This window comes from Montipora foliosa, chromosome 4 (assembly GCF_036669935.1).
Source record: "Montipora foliosa isolate CH-2021 chromosome 4, ASM3666993v2, whole genome shotgun sequence".
NCBI lineage: Eukaryota > Metazoa > Cnidaria > Anthozoa > Scleractinia > Acroporidae > Montipora > Montipora foliosa.
In genome coordinates, this window is record NC_090872.1 from 41,705,324 (window position 1) to 41,722,823 (window position 17,500).

Here is a 17,500-nt window from a genome sequence, read left to right on the forward strand (position 1 = left end):
TAGTTCTAGGAAAGTCGTTGTATCAAGGAACAAAAGATGTGCAGATAAACTAGGGGTATTTGTTCACTTGGAAATAAATCTCTGCCAAAGTCTACTGAAAATCTGGGAAAAGGAAAGTAATTAGGTTTGTGGTAATTTTTCCCGTGAGATCGCACAACGCAACGGTTGCAAAAGTCAATTTACCCGCAGGGTCTTAAAAAATATAAGCAGCAAACTGTTCAATATGAATTTTCCTGGAAGCCTGATGAGCGTTAACACGCTTTGATTGGCTCCACATTCGCTCTTGGTTGACTGACATTTTTCTGAAGGAAATCATTGTAGAATTAATATATTAAATTTCATATATTAATTTGAGCTTCGGAGTGAATATGAAATGAACCATCAGGTTAACGACGATAATCATGCATGAATCCGTTCAAAGCAATGTTTAGGGCGCAATATTCACATTGATAAAAGACTATTTGTTTGAAATCCTTCTATACATCTTGGTTAAATAGTAAGAAAAGCGAAGGTTTCAAAAGGAAAAAACAAGATGGAGTGAATCCCTTGTTAGTTAACACCACTACCATCTTCATAGTCATTATCATCAATAAGCGCTTATGCCAAGCAGTGTCACGCAGGAAAACCCGCCCTCCAGATTGCAAGCTACTTGGCCTACGCTATACTTATCTTGCTTAAAACACGAGTTGCTCTTCGATAATCTGTATCCACCTTTTATAACCATAAACCGTGAATTTCCATGGCGTGTACTGTTATATGCCTCGTTCTTCAAAAAATGCCGCAATAGTGGCCGGGTATTTTCAAGGTCCTGAAGCCGTTTTGATGTCAACAGTGAACTCCAATGACTTTGAAATTGTGTCGGAAAACGCTGCCGGGTTGTTAACAGTTTTAAATTAACACTTCACCTGCCTTACAGCTGTGTGACGAGAGTCTTCCGGTTCCACGAGAAGGAAAAGGAATATAAATTAGCTAACACAGGCCCCTTACCACAGGAAGACTAATAATGCCAACTCAACAAACTAATAGCTATGATAAAAAGTAAACAATTTAACAAATAAATAACGCATACTAACACGGTGTTTTGACCTGTATACCTCATCTCTAATACTTTCTTAACCTAGAGATTTAATGAATACCGTAAAATAAAGTTAATTCTGCGTAACGTGCAAGTTTACCTGAAAGGATGAAAGCTTATGGCTAAAATTAACTTACTTAAAATTAGGATCTAAATATTTACATTCTTGCCTTTCTAGATCGCGGTCTCTGCTTTTACTTTCCTTTGCCGCAATTTAGTTTAAATTCTCACGGTGACAGCCGCTCCCGACTGAGGGGGTTGACCTTATGGCTGAGCACTTGCATAAGATTCTCGTCGCAAACCAGCGGATGTTTCTGAAATTGACTTACGTATAAATGCATAATAATAAATTTTACATCTAGCATTTCACGATCGTTACGACTACGTATAACACGACAGTAGTATATCTTGTATGTTTCGCGCTCCTTTTTTGAGCAAAGGAATTTAAGGAGCGTTGCTAGGGGCGTTGCTAAGGACGCGTTCAAACGGAGGTTTCTGATTGGTTCGAAGTATAGGGTAGGTTATTAGGATTATCATTAATAATTATCCAGCTGACTCCTGATTGGTCGAGAGGATATTTGATTGACAGACCGTGGGAATTTTTCAGGGGCGTGGTCGTGAGCGTTCCGTGTGACCCGTTTTTGTAGACGTTTAAACGGAGAAACCCGTTGTAGGCGTTGAAGGCGTTTCCTTAGGCGTTCTTTTAGGCCCCAGACCTCACTGGGGCACCTCTCCCCAATTAGGAAGAAAAAGTCCCAGATTCCCTCGGATAAAAACATAAAACACACAAGAATTTCAACCAAAACAGATTTTAATGACTATTTACAAGATCTATACAAGAAGATGGTGCCCCGCGCATGCACCCTAGTTTATTATGGTCCACGCTGATTTTGGATGTGGCCGGCCGATGAGAGGATCCAGAACACAATCATCCCACCGGTTACATCAAGAATTGGTGCCCCGTAACAAATATTTACAATATATACAAGAAATGGAGTAGAGTCTCCTTAAAGTCACCTCAGTTCCGTAGTGTCCCTACTCAGTTTTTTAAAACTGTACACAAAAGTTTGTGCCCCGTACATGCACCCCGCAACTTTCAAATATCCAAAGGTTGTGTGCTCACACCATCACCCAGGACTTTACGTTTTGGGTAAAAGTAAGAAAAGCCGTCGCGCACTTGATTGTACGTGTACATGGTATTGTTGACGGTGCGAAAGCCACGATTGACACCACTGCTCGGGCGCTGAGTGAGGAGGACGTTGAGATATTTGTCCTTATCGATTGCGTCAAGCCTTTGCTCACGCCCTTACAGCTAAACTTTTCCTTAGCCCCATAGCAGTAGTAGGTTTTACTGGCAAGTCCGATGATGCCGTCCCCTTGCCATTCCTCCTTGAAGAGTCCCGGTGTTCGCTTATCGTACGCACGAAGTTCAGACGTGTCCGTACGCGGAAACCAATGGGCCTTGTTCGCCTCAAATGCCTCTCTCAGTTCAGGTTTGACCAAACTCTCCAAACTTTCACCTGAAAGAGCCATGTAGCAGGAAAAGAAAAGACACCTTTCGTATGCTGCAACATACATCATTAAGAGTGACGGTTAAAACTGTTACACAAAAATTTTAAAACTTGAGAGAGGCAATAATGTAACTTCCGGAAGAAATTAATAAAGAAAAGCTTCCCACTTCCAATGTTTTCATTAGGACAAGGTTTTAAGTCCCTGATTAATAGCGATTCTTTAATTTTACACTCAAGTTTTAAAATTTTTGTGTAACGGTTTTAACCGTCACTTCTGATGATGTATATTGCAGCATACGAAACGTCAAGTACAAAATGAAAATGTTTGTAACCGCTGTTTGTTTTCTTTTCCTGCTGAAATTGAAATGGCCAAAGAGCAAAAACATTTAGATCCATGTAGGCACTGTCCGTGTCCATCTCACAGAGTTGGAAATCACTGCGATCGAGACACTTGTCGACGCAGTCGTAGTAGAATTCTTGGCATTCTGGTACACGAAGAACCCAATTGTCGAAGGGAGATTGCGTTTGATGGTCTTTTTACACGACTCCACTTCGTACGTGTCAACATCAATGGACACGAGTCCGCGAACTAAGATTCGTTCACCAGTTGAGAGGCTTAATTTCGGAGCAATTCTCGACGTTACGGTGCCGTTCTAGCCTCCTACGCAAACGTTCTTACGGGTTCGTCACGCAATCATTCCCTCAGCACGCCGACGAGCATAGTGTCTGGTGGGCATCTCCTGCATTATACTCCACAAATAGAGAGCATTAGGGGAGTCTCCTCGTCGTTATCGTCCTCCTCCTCTGTCTCCTCTTCCTCTTCCTCCTCTTGTTCCTCCAGCTTTTTGGATTCGAAAAGTGCCTCCATCTCGGGATCTTCCATAAGATAGCCTCAGCCGCTGCACAGATACTCTCAAGGTGCTCTACAATCTCAGCTACCAACTCGTTGGGATTGCCGTTACTGATAAAACATACGGGCTCCGTAAACTCGGGGACGTTGGAACAAATACTGACACTGGCGGTTACATGTGTTTGTGTCCACTGTAATTCATCCGTATTTTTCAAGTCTTGTTGAGATACGAGCATGGCCTCGATGTCATACGTCTCCCAATAAGGATAGCATTTCAGACGTTCGGGCACCTCAATCCCTTGTTCTTCCAACTGTTCAAAGAGAGATGGAGCAGGTCGGTAGACACCTCCAGGGAACTTGTGGACGACGGTCCCCTCACAGGTCTTTTCGTATCGATTTAACTGGAAGCCCGTCTGATTTAACTGGAAGCCACTGTCACGACCACTCCAAGACATCCAGGTTGTTCAGTGCCTCGCGTACTTGCTGCAGGTCCGCTTCTCGTGCGATGACAAAGGGTTCAGGAAAGGCCAGATGATTGTTCGCAGAGGCATGATAATACCTCAAGTCCCCAGTCTCTTGGTTCCGCAAAAGAAAACCAAAGGACAAGTTCAACTTAAAAACAGTTCGCTGATCTCGAAAGATGTCATTCAAATGGGTCGCTATCGTCGCTGGTTGCAGATCGCGCAAACGAATGGTGTACCGATCGTGAAGACGGTTGTTGCGACGAAACTGTGTGCGTATTTGTCCCCATTTTTGTTGGTAGATGGGAAGGGGACTGTGTTCTGCCTCTGGGAGGAATGTGTACTATATGGGATACGCCATAGTTCGCCAGTTAGGCGGATCGTCCACAGGGGCTGCTGCTGCTGCACCACCAGCGCTCTGTCTCGGAGCCGCACGATGTTTTGCGGTTTGGTGACGCGTGAGATTGTTCAAATGAGCAAAGGTTCGCCCACACTGATCACACTCGAACGGTTTGGGATGATCACTCCGTCGGTGGGCCGTCAACGCACGGGTGCCAAGAAACTGTTCAACGCAGGTAGTACACCGCTTAGGCTGGTGGATCTGCACCCAGTGTCGTTCTAGACTGATGGCTTGCTCGAACGTACGGCCACATTCCGGACCCTCGTGACTCTCCCGAAGCTGCTTGGCGGGTGGTGTATCGTCGTCGGACTGGTCTTGTGTCGGCGCTTTCGACTAATCTGGACGTGTCGATGGAAGTTGTCTTGACGATTGAGCGTTCGTCCACACTGAGGACAACTCCACGAAAGTTCGGCATGAACCGTGGTCTGGTGTTGGACGAGGTTGCGTTGGTTGGTGAACCCTTGCTGGCAGACGTCACACAAAAGGAAGCTAAGTTCGCTTGGTCGTGGCTGCTGCTGGTCCATCGTAACTCAAACGAAGACTCAGGCTTTGCGGGGGGTAGAAAACACTGACCTTGGGTGACCTTTCCAGCACGTGTATGTTACAGTTAAATTTAAATTCAGATTAATTTTAATTTCAACCTGGGTCATTTTTTTAAACTAGGTTGAAATTGATAGTAGGAAACATCAACAAAAACCCATCAATTCTTAGTAAGTACGTGTAATATATTGGTTAGTAAATTGGTCCTAGAGGTGAGGGGATGAACTTAGTGTAGCTTAGATTTTCATGAGTATTTTATAAAACCCCAATGGTTGTTAAGTCTACAATTGTAGGCACTGATTTTAAATGATTAGCATTAAGGTTGGGGTTAGGCATACAGTGCATGATAACCGATTCTACTTTTCTTTCTCAGAGCCTTTTAGGACATTGTTCATTAATGAATCTCCTTAGGAGGGCAGGGAGCAACAGTATTGAATTATCTTCTAAGGAATAAAAGAACTGAAACATACATGATGTATTGTTGATTTTTAATTTGCTTAGTTATTTGCTCTATCTTTTGCTTACCTTGAATTCGTAATAATCAAAGGCAAGTAAAAACAAAACTTTGAAAAGTCAGGAAAAAGGGTTTCATAATCTATTGATCAGAAGCCATTTTGTAGGCTCTTGTAAGTGTTATTTCTTTTGAGTTATCAAATAAAATATTTGTTTATTTATTTTTTTAATTTTGGTGAGTCTGCTTGTACTGATAAATCCAAATTTTTGTGATTATTTTGGCGCGGTCCCCTTCAATTTCTCCAATTTGAGCAAGTAGCACATTTGGATGAAGGGGCGTTTCCTTTTCCATTTTATTAATTTTCAGCGCCACATGATCCTGAAGTTAGAACTTCTTCTTTTTCTTCTTCCCTTTCTGGTGTATGATAACTGCAAAAGGCAGACTGCTGGCTGCCTGCAAATAAGCAAATTAGCCTTAAGGCTAAACACCCATTTCAAACAGTGCTGATAAGCGGTATTTAAGTTTCAGGACCCATTTTTGAGCGGTTAGCTTTCAATAACTGTGATTCAGAGTTAGTCTGCAGTCCGCAGTTTGATTAAACTGCAAAGGTTATCTTTTGTTGTTCTATTTGCCCGTGCCACCGTCTTTTTCACTGTGGAAACGCTGTGTTTGCGGCGAAAGTCGGTTTGTTATCATGACCAGAAATGATGCCTTGTTCCTGGTGTATTTTGCATAGCGACGTAAATAAACTTCGTGCAATATTTGACTATTAGTTTTTTCAAGTCTATGGGTATACCCAATATTTGGCCGGACTTCTATGGTCATAAGACCGGATGAGGGGATAGGGGGATATACCCAAAATTCATAATTTCTTCGTATGGATGGGCGTATCCCCCATGTCACGACCCTAGCAGTCTGATGCCTCCTAAAGACAAGAAAGAGTGGGTTGGAGTTAAATACGTTGTAGAAAAACATTTTGGTAAATAAAGAGCAGAGACATGGAAGTCAAGAACTTTGTTTTTTAATGTTTGTAACAACAACAACATCGTGAGTCAGCCATTAAAGTATTTTACAATTTGAGTTTTTGTTTGGCTTGCATGATTCTCTTGACAATGCTTCGGTCCAGGTTTTCTTCCCGGGGAAATTGCTGATGGCCTTCACCATTTTCGCATCGGCATTCCATTTGTCTTGTTAATTCTTGGGCTGGGAATAATCGATGTCATGTTGTTTGGCGATATTGTCCAGCCGATTGATGCCCGGATCGCCACGCTTGAGTCTCTTTTTCAAATGCGTGCCGGGTCCCATGTACTGGTATCCCGACACAAATGTACCCATACAGTCTGAATAGATATGGTGAAGGAAGTCATAAGAAGGTCGCAACATAATGCACAGTAGCGCAAACAACCTTGTTTGTAAACATAAAAAATCGTTCAGTTGTCATCATCATTTTGGTCTTCTTTATCTTGCGTTAGGATGGGACGCGGTCAGAACATCCTGTTCAATAAAAATTTCCGTCTCTCCACAGCTGCGTCTGTAGTCTCTTCAACCTCAATTGAATCCTCCTCCATGAAACGATGTCGGGTTTTCATAACGTGTTTATGCACGGGGTCGGGATTTAGATGTTCAAATCAGTGGGGATAGTACAAGTACAGCCCTCGCAACTTTCTTCTGTAAACGGATAACATGGCATTTGGCCTCAGCTATTGTTTCAGAGACCCCCCTCCTTCAAGAACTTGTTGACTTTTTTGTCATAGGTTGAACTCAGTGACTCTTCCACCTCTTGGCGCAGAGTTTCCCAGGGATCTTGGTCATCCATTTCCCTGTCACTAACGTCTTCATCCTCAGACTCGATGACCATGTCCGAGTCCGGGTCTTTTTCTTTCTCTTCATCTTGGTTTTGCTCCTCATCTTCTTCACTTCTCTCTTCCGAGGCAGCATAGGCTGGTACTTCCTCAAATATGTCCCCCATGGTTGTGTCTCCCACAGGCTCCTGGTCTATGCGTTTCCAACAACCTCGCCTCTCGTGACCGTCTCTGTTATAAGCTCGACTAAATGGTTTGTGGCAGTAGCGGCAGAGTTGTGGCATACACTCACCCAAAGGGATTGCTCCAAATGAGCATCGCGAGTTTGACGTCTGCTTTTATAGTTTTTATACTCATTGTGAGTCACGGAGCGAGTCACTCAGAATGAGTTACTCATCAGCCCTTGGAGTGACTCCCCCCAAAATACTCGTTGTGAGTCACGGGGCGAGTGACTCAGAATGAGTAACCATGAATTACTCATCAGCCCTTGGAGTTACTCCCCCAAGTAGGGAGCACACTGAGGGTAAGGGTGAGAGATCCTAGGTGTAGGCTAAGTTTACTTTTGCACGAACCAATAAAAGGGTGAAACTGCGGCGAAGATCATCATAAACGAGAAGCCACGGAGGAGGACAACGTTGTCTGATTGAGCTCGGGTTGCCTTTGTTGACTTAGTGAAGTCCGTGCCATCTACCAAAGAGTGTATCAACAAGACATGGAGGCGACACTCGCAATACTGATTCAAGAGATCGAAAGGTTGAAGCGACAACTGAAAATCCAGAAAGAGAACAAGCTCGAGCAAATCAAACGATGGCGAACCAAAAACCCGGACAAGGTTAAGGAGCAAAAGAAGAGATGGAGGGACAAGACCCGACAAAAAGTGAGACACCACAAGAGAGCACGAAAAACGACCACGACACAACCTCCGCTCGTGACAACGTCAACCCATACCGTGGAGACACCCTGTGTGGTGACTGTTGCAAACACAGAACCAACGCGACAGCCTAGCCAAATGACTGAACCAGAAGGGTTTAAAGACACCATCCCAAAGAAAATGCTCGATGGAGTGGCAAACCCACCGAAGCCAGTGGGTGAAATGACAGCAGGAACGATCCTCGCCTGCTGACAGAAGGACATGATTAAAGCCAAGAGGAGACAATACTACCACGGAAACAAAGCCCGATGTCGGGCGTATGCCAAACAGTACTATCACAAAAACAAGGACAAAACCTATGTCATCGACAAAAGAGAAACAAGCTCAGAGAGATCCCACTTTTCTCAACGGACGAGACAAAGCCCACACGCCTCGAACCGAATGAAACCCTTGCTAAGTAAACCCAGACTCCCTCTGAACATAGGGTGTTACGAATGGTCTCGAATCAAATAACAAAAGCAGCTATGTAGATTTAGCTCGTGTCTTTCTTTTTCCAAAATACAAATGTGGTCAATTTTTGAGCAAACGCGGTGTGGGGCAGCACAAACTTTAGGAACCGAACGGTAAAAAGTAGGCTTTGTTCAGTCACGGAAGACCAAACAAGTGCTCCAGGAAACGCATGTTACTCAAATTGAGGGAGTCACTCAGAGCAACTCATGAGCAAATGAGCAACCCATGAGCAATTGAGCAACCCATGAGTAACTCCGAGCAACCCTGAGTAACTCAAATTGAGGGAGTAACTCCGAGAAACCCTGAGTAACTCAAATTGAGGGAGTAACTCCGAGCAACCCTGAGTAACTCAAATTGAGGGAGTAACTCCGAGGAACTCATAAGTAAAATGAGCAACTCAAGAGCAAATGAGCAACCCAAGAGTAAACGAGCAACTCATGCGCAAATGAGCAACTGAGGAGTAATTCCGAGCAACCCTGAGTAACTCAAATTGATGGAGTAGCTCCGAGCAACCCTGAGTAACTCAAATTGAGGGAGTAACTCCGAGCAACTCATGAGTAAAATGTCCTTTCGGGAACTCCTCAAGTTTTAATCTGTAAAGTTGCGCGGTGCGCGTACGCGGCGCCGACTTTTGTGTGTGGACTGAGTAGGGACGAAACGGAACTGAGGTGACTTTAAGGAGACTCTACTTGGATGTGACCGGTGGGATGATTGTGTTCTGGATCCTCTCATTGGCCGGCCACATCCAAATCAGCGTGGATCATAATAAACTAGGGTGCATGTGAGGGGCACCATCGTCTTGTATAGCTCTTGTAAATAGTCATTAAAATCTGTTTTGGTTGGATTTTCTTGTGTTTTGTGTTTTTATCCGAGGGGTCTGGGACCTTTTCCTCCTTATTGGGGAGAGGTGCCCCAGTGAGGTCTGGGACCTAAAAAACGCCTAAGGAAACGCCTTCATGCCCACAACGGGTTCCTCTGTTTAAACGTCCACAAAAACGGGTCGCACGGAACGCCCACCACCACGCCCCTGAAAAATTCCCACGGTCTGTCAATCAAATCTCCTCTCGACCAATCAGGAGTCAGCTGGATAATTATTCAAAGTATTAGAGCTTTGATAACCCTAATAACCTACCCCTGTACTTCGAACCAATCAGAAGCTTCCGTTTTAACGCGTCCTTAGCAACGCCCCTAGAAACGCTCCTCAGCTTTTCAAATTCGTTTGCTCAAAAAAAGGAGGGCGAATCATGCATGATATACTACTCACGACCACCCCTTTTAACAAGTAGCTGCTAGAGAACGACAGACGGAAACTGAGAGGCAATTATGTATGTGACATGGTTCCACAAATGATCATGTCTTATTCCAAGCAATGGTAGAACATACTGAAAAGAAAAGAGCCAAGAAAACACTCAAGGAGGCAAACCACAGCTTTGAGAGGGAAAGAGCGTTTGTAAATAATGACAAGTGCCAAGGCAGCCGGCTCGCGTGCCTTCAGGCGAGGGAGCCAATTTCTTTAATCAATTAGAAAAAGATGCCCAGTCACGGTTCAAAGATCTCTCAGTATCTTACTTTTGTGGAAAGTCTACAACAGAGAAAAGGAAGTCGGAGGTCGATTTTGTCGAAAGTCCACAGGAGAGTCTTAAAGACACCTCTAACGCCCGAACTAGAGACCACGACACTTGCCCAATTTAGAGCCCACAGAAATATATTTAAAGGCATAAACACGAAAAGCTCCGAAAAGGGTTTAACGGCCTGTAATGAGAAAGAGAGAGCAAGAGATCAGAAAGGCCAGCAAGCAGAAAACCCTGAATATCAAGAGAAGAGCAAAGTGAAGCAGCCAAAATCTCGATTGAGATTATGTACAGCAAAGGGGAAAGAGTGGAACAGCCGAGCCGGTTCCCACGAAAAGGGTAAAAGACTCGGAAATGTATACCCGTGAACCATCAAAGCACCCCTAATGCGGGTATACAATAAGGGTACCGAAGATAAGTAGTTTATGTAACTTGATTCGTGTCTGCCATCAAAAGATTTTAACTAGGACAGGAACAACGGAGACGGCGGAAACGGCGGAAACACACTTACAGTTCAAATGGAATAAATATATCAATAAATTTTAGCATTTTTAAGTATTATTATTGATATTATGTTGAAATATTCTGTAGCAGTTCTTGTACGAGTACTAGTAGTTGTAGTAATAGTAGTAGCAATAGAAAGAATAGTAGTAGTAATTGTAGTAGTAGTGCGGTCAGTAGTTGTTGTAATAGTATTGTGATTGGTTATTCCATTTGTACTGTAAGGGTGTCTCCGCCATCTTCGTTGTAACAGTCATATTTGAGCCGCATGAATTTCTTAAAGCGTTGGGGAGGGGGGGTGGGGTGCGGGCGGCAGTAAACGAAAACACGGAGACGATACTTGCGGATACTTTTTATGGCATAATGTTTAGGTTATTTCATTATTTCATCGTTTCTATTACCTCCCTATATTACTGTAAGTGTGTCTCCGCCATCTGCGTTGCCCCCGTCTTATTTGAGATCTGTTATTTATTGACAGGGATGATTTGGAGCCGTATGAATTTCTCAAAGCATGGCGTGTACAACGGAAACACGGAGATGACACTTGCAGACCTTTGCTGGAATAATGTTTAGAATATTTTTCTATGACCTCCCTGTACTACTATAAGTGTGTCTTGGCCATCTCCGTTGTCCCCGTCCTATTTGAGATATGTTATATTATTGACAGGGATAATTTGGAGCCGCATGAATTTTCATGGCGTGTTCAACGGAAACACGGAGATGACACTTGCAGATCTTTTTTGGAATAATGATTAGGGTCTTTGTATAGTAACTCCCGCGTTACTGAACTTGCGGCTGCATCATTTCCTTTGCTTACGAGTTCTTTCACATTGTTTTTTTCTCATGATATTCATACAAAACAATGCTATTTCTTTTTTCAGAAATCATTTAATCGTCTCCACCTTCGTAACATTCATTTGGCATGGCTTTTTTGTTGTTTGGAAATTCTTTTTGGTACATTGGGATTTCTGTCAGCCCAATGGCTTCTCTCTTGCATGAGATTGAATCTCACATTCCAATGCGCAACATCTAAATCAAAACGACTAAACTAATGAGAGGGTTAAAGAGAGACAATCCAAGTAAAATAAGCGCTTTTTTGTACAAACAAGCAAAAACATCAGCATAGAGTTCCCTCGAAGATATGTAAACCTAGGAGACCCGACAAAAGTGTCTTAAATTCACAAAAGAAATTAAAGTTAGAATGACAATTTAAGTTTCGGGTGTTCATATATTGGAGCTTTGCAAAACTCAAAAGAGAAAACGCGCTGTCTCATTTTTGTCTTTGTGTGACTATATGAATAGAAAATTCATGAAATATTTCAAGAAACCGAAAAAAGGGCGTGAAATTTCAAATCAGCTTAATTTTTGGCTTCTGCTATTAAATGTTGCTCTTGCCAGTCGAAAGATGTCAATTCACGATGGCAAGTGCTCCTGCTCGGCAGCTCAACAGGTTTTTTTTTATTCATAAGATATCTTTACCAACGTTTCCTGAGTAGTCCGTCTAGCAAACAGATAGAACTCATCCAAGTGAAGCACGAAAACATTTCAGCAGTAGGATAGACAGAGAAAGAAAACAGTGCATTCCTAAAAAAAGATACAATGCTGCAACAGTATCCGGATGTATTTAGTGTCACTGGTAAGATTGATACCGAACACCGGTGGCTCACTTGGTTGAGCACCGGGCTGTCACGCAGGAGGTCGTGAGTTCAACTCCGGTCAGACTAACACTCAGGGTCTTGAAAAAATTGAGGAGAAAGTGCTTCCTTTGTAATTACATATTCAAATGGTTAGAAGAAGAAGCAACGCACCATGACGCAAAAGTGCATGCCTTAATGAAGAGATGCCGTGAGCGCAAGATAAAGCTAAACAAAGAAAAGGGAGCAGAGCTTATCTACAGGAAGAAGTAACACCGTTTGAGTTAGGATAGGAAAGTGGCCAGTGCCTTCAAATAGGTGCTGCGCGTTTAAAAGACGTCCGTGTTTACACGAAAAATCACCCCGACCTGCAGGCCCTCAGTCTAATTATAGCAGTTGGCTGGCCATAAGACAAACTCGAACTCCCCGAAGCAGCAGTTCGTTACTTTTAGTTCCGCGATGAACTGAGTGAACAAGACGGCATAATATTCCGTGGAAATCAAGCCGTGATCCCTTCAACCCTAAAACACGAAATGCTTGAGCGAATTCATTCAGCCCACATTGAGATCGAAGGCTGCCTTAGACGCGCCAGAGAATGTTTGTATTGGTGCCGTCAAGGACTATATCGATAAATGCAGCATCTGACGCTCCTTTGACATCAAGCAACCCAAGGAAACGCTGCATTCACATGACGTGCCAAACAGACCATGGGCGAAAATTGGAACAGACCTATTTAGCTGCAATGACCTCAATTACCTCATCACAGTGCATTATTACTCGGGGTTCTGGGAAGTTGATGCACAACCAGACACTACATCGTGTACTGTCATAAACGAGCTTAAAGCCCACTTCGCGCGCTGTGGTATCCCAGACGTGTGCATCTCGGATTTAACACAGAGCTGACTTTCCCAGCCGGTTGGATACATGTTGATTTTTTGTAATGGCAATATGCACAAGGGAAAAAAAGGCTGCCAGATGCACCTTCCTAATCGAAATTCAGTCTACTAAATAACCTTTCAGGGATAATGCGAGTAATTGGCGTAAACAAGCTGGTTTTTCCACTGTTCGGTTCACCGATCAAGCGTAGTACCCTCTCTTTGTGTGCCATAATTCAATATTCTGATGAAGTGTTCGCAGAAGAATCCAGCATCGGTCTGCGACAGGCTGTTCTCCAGAATATCTTTAAACTAGTACGTTACATCTGGTGCCTCGTCATCGCTATGTTCAACAAATGCTCTTGGCGATTCCTTTCCCATTTCCTCCGCTTTGATGGCATTTTCCACGAGCTTTCGTTTGCTTATGGAGAAGCACTAGCCACCAGAGACCTCTATGAGATCGTAATTGATAATCATTTGCTCCCCCAAATTCACCCTCTCGGTCACCTATGTCTCACAATGGTTTCCTCACAGTGCTCGCCGGTACCGAGTAATGACAAGGACTTCTTGACTGTGCAGCACTTTTCGAACGTGTATTTCGCCAATTTGACTTTCCTGTAAACTTCTGTATAGCGAGTAATCGAGGTTGCCCATACCTCTTTCAATGTCATTTGCTGCCACCACGACCGGTGATGCTAACGCCCTGCAAAGTTTTTGACAACTGGTAGGCAGACTTGAATTTTCAATGCGAAAAACGTCAAAGCGGAGAACGACCTGCAAGAGAGCTGGAATTCCATTGTCGCGCAGTGGTAGCCAAAATGCGCTGGAGACGACTTGTAGTCGCACAACGTTCTCACTGCCACGCAAGGAATTCACCAGGGGCTCTTCCATTAATTGTTCTTTCAGAGATTCTAGCTCGTGAGAGAATGACAGGTCAACCTTTTTTGGCATAAAATCATTGCTGTGATCTTGAAGTGTAGTGCACAAAGGCGAGGCTGATTTCTCCTGTTTTCTTCTCTTACACTCTGGCAAGGATTTTGCAAGGTTATCCATTTCAATTTCTAGCACAATAGAATGAACTAGTACGGTGGAAACGAGTGTGCCTTTTTGTGACTGAACCTTTTGGCTCCGATGCTGTTGCTGCGGAAATGGTTGTGTGCTCTGTGACATATTGTTTCTTGAGGTTCAGTGAGCTATTCACGTTATTCTTGGTAGGTGAAGCCACGCCTTTGATAGACATCGCAGGAAAGCTTCTGTCGAAAGGATCCTGAGACTTTCGCAGGTGACGGCGGTTGCGGACGTACACCCGTCCATTCTCAGTGCCAATCTCGGTTTCCCGTATGCTAACCTTAGATTGTACAACGGCCTTAACTGGTTCCTTTACACCATTGCCGATTGGAACAATCCGGACAACGTCACCAGGCTTTAGATCTACCAGGTCTTTAGCTCCTTTGTTGTAGTAATGAACCTGTTTTTGCATGCACGCAAAGAGCTTCGACCTTCGCGCAAAGCTTTGGTTTAAGAAAGTTCGCGGTAGTTGGAAGTAAGGCTTTTGTCCTTTTGCTCATTAGACGTTGTACAGGACTTGAGCCAAGCCCTTGGGGTAGGTATGTTTCTGTGAGACAAGAGTGTATGGATCAGTGCCAGCTTTCTTTGCCTTCTTCATCAAGGTCTTGGCCGCTTTGACTGCTTGATTTGCCTTCTCATTGCCTTGGGGATACCCTGTTGAAGATGTCTCGTGCTCAAATTGCCATTTATGACTAAATGCTTTGAATTCTTCTGAAGAAAACCGAGGTCCATTGTCTTGCTAAATCAGTTTGCCTCTGAACAATCTGCATGAATCGTCTGGACGCATTTTTTTGGACACGAACCAAATGGTCTCACTTACACTTCCCAACGGTTTTTTGGTGGTGTTTTGCAAAAGCTGGGTTCAAACAAGGACGTGAATCAGCTGATGTGTTGTTATGTTCATTTTATTATCAAGTACATCGCGCTGATCACGACGCAAAAAGCGTTCAACAAGAGTTAAGTCGATGAGGACACGCAAGTCATCTTTAAGGACGAGGCGTACGCAAGACTGTTTGATCCAGATGACTGGAAGGTAAGCTTTGCTTGGAAACGTTGTCAGGCAATCTGATAAACACGACCGCCGGGTGGAAATAGTCCGTTTTCAGTCTCCTTTTACTTTAGTCTACATGATACTCTGTTCATCTTTCAAAATCTTTGTTAGGGAGGACTGATAGCACACGACCGAAAGTTCAAGTCACCAAAGCCCATGAACATCCAATGCCCCATTTTTATCACGTGCCAGAAGGAGATGTTTCTCTCCTTCTACTTCTTCAAAACCCTCCAATGTCAACCGGCTGCAGGGCATCCAACAATTTTTGAGAGATCATGCCATGGGTTGCATTGTATGGGCATCAAACTTGGCAGTGATACTACCGCTCGAGTTGCCTAAGACCTGAGCTCCGGAAACAACCACTGACAATGCCGGCCCACTTAACGAAGAAGAGAAGAACCGTATTCGAAACCTGATAATGGACGATAGCGAGAGTGAAGAGTGCATTGTGAAGGAGCCATGCGAAGAAACGATCATTTCAAGTCAAGAAGACCAAGAGAGCGAGGGATCGAGTATTGAGGCGGGTAGTTCCAGTAACGTAAATGAGTGGGAGAGGAACCTGGCGGAAATATTTAAGCTAGGAAAACAGCAACCGCGACATAGCTTGAAGGGCAGGCAGCTGGAATTAATCGGTGCAACAGTTAGGCAATTCAGAGAAGACTGTCGTAACCGAGCAGAGCTTGCACAAGCGCAATTCTGAGAAAAAAAACTAAGGGTCGGGAATGATGCGGGAGGAAGACGCGCATTTGCTTGATTCTGTGAACGGCCCTTACCACCCTAACATAGAGCGCTCTAGAGAAGAGTTTTTCGTCAGGCAGAAAAAGAGAAAGAGCTCTAGGGCCTGTAAAAGCAAGAGGAGGCAACAATGGACGAAGATATGAAGCGTGCACTTCACTACGTTAAAAGCGTGACGAAAGATACACTCAAGGGTCAGTTCAAAAGGTACAAAGTTCCCGGTCTCAGGCAACACGTCCTCGAGGAACGAAGGCAGATGGCTTTCGAGTTGAAATGGATCTCCTCGAAACAGGCGCAACGATTCAGTTCCATATGGAGCCCTCTGCCCTACGCTTTCGATGGCAAAAATGACGAGTCAGATACTGAAGAGATTTTTATGACTCCCCGTTCCGTGACACAAACGGCCTCCAAAAGGCCAGTACGGATAAGATCTAGACGTTCTCAAGCAAGTATGAAAGCAGCACCCCGGTGCCCAAAAAGATGCTCATGACAAACTTCTTTTCTCGGCCTAGTCAGTGCCCAAAACACAGTGCCTAGATTTGATGAAAGAGTGTGTACATGAAAACGAACCGTTTGAGCTAAGATACATTAAAGTCACTTTGAAACGAGTTGAACGGTGTTTACTCTTCAATCCTGAGTGTGTGGGTTTTTGGGCAGCGAGGAATTTCTTGTCTTGTTTGTTTGTTTTTTGTTTTTTGTTTTTTTTGTTTTTTTTGGGGGGGGGGGAGAGCATCTTACCGCCCGCTACAAGGCCCCGAGCCAATGCAGTCGCTGAGACTTTTTTATTGGAGACAAATTTAACGAAAATCTGGGTGTCTAAAAAATCGTCTTCGTCTGTGGTCTTCGGATTAATAAGCGGTTGAAGAGCGGGGCACCGTTTTGGGCCGTGCGCTTTCTGATTGTGTACGCTCGATAGTCGCTCCAAATCTTGCGTTCTCTTCCGAGCTCCTGGCACCTAACAGTCTTTGAAGACACTTATGAGCCTGTACAGCAATTTCGCGCGATCCCCGCTTTTTATAGTGCATTTTGGAAACGACGGAGCTATGTTTTTGGTATTCAGACAAAACGTGGTGCTCTTTGTCGTTAAGCGCATGAAGACTTTGTGTTTCCACGATTTGGCCATAACGTGTGGGGTGAATGTATTTGCCTACTGGCAGCGATTGCAGAATACCCGGCCCACCAAAAGTCCTACTTAAGAAAGCTGCCACCGCGGTCCGCAATCCCAAAGTCGATGAATGAAAATTGTTAAAGGGCAAGCAGCGAATTGAACTGCCACCGCGGTCCGCAGTCCCGTAGTCGTTGAATGAAAAGTGTTAAAGGGTAAGACGATCTCGTGAAAAGTGTAGTTAACCGAACCGCAAAATGAAAGCTGACATTTTACGAGAATGCTTAGACCTAATCACTGAAGCGAGCGCTTAGGCTTAATCGGTAAACGAGTTCTTTCTTCTTCAGACGATCGCGCTTACGCTTAATCAGTAAACGAGTGCTTTCTTCTTCACACGATCTCGTGAAAAGTGTAGTCAACTGAACCGCAAAATGAAAGCTAACATTTTACGCGAATGCTTAGACCTAATCACTGAAGCGAGCGCTT

General features: G+C 44.0%; 2 protein-coding genes across 5 annotated transcripts in view; one reads left to right on the top strand and one right to left on the bottom strand.

Annotated features, from left to right (window-relative positions):
• Positions 1 to 958, bottom strand: part of LOC138000816 (uncharacterized) — a 173,005-nt gene extending 172,047 nt beyond the window's left edge. Inside the window, exon 1 of one of the 4 annotated variants that reach the window (XM_068847474.1) lies at positions 906 to 958. The gene's annotated coding sequence lies outside the window, so the exon portion shown is untranslated. Of the gene's footprint in view, positions 1 to 711 lie in introns of all 4 variants that reach the window. The other 3 variants (XM_068847473.1, XM_068847475.1, XM_068847472.1) reach the window with 3 other exon arrangements.
• LOC137999271 (uncharacterized) overlaps positions 1 to 17,500 on the top strand; it is a 333,030-nt gene that overhangs the window by 211,319 nt on the left and 104,211 nt on the right. The gene's annotated exons all lie outside the window — the stretch shown is intronic.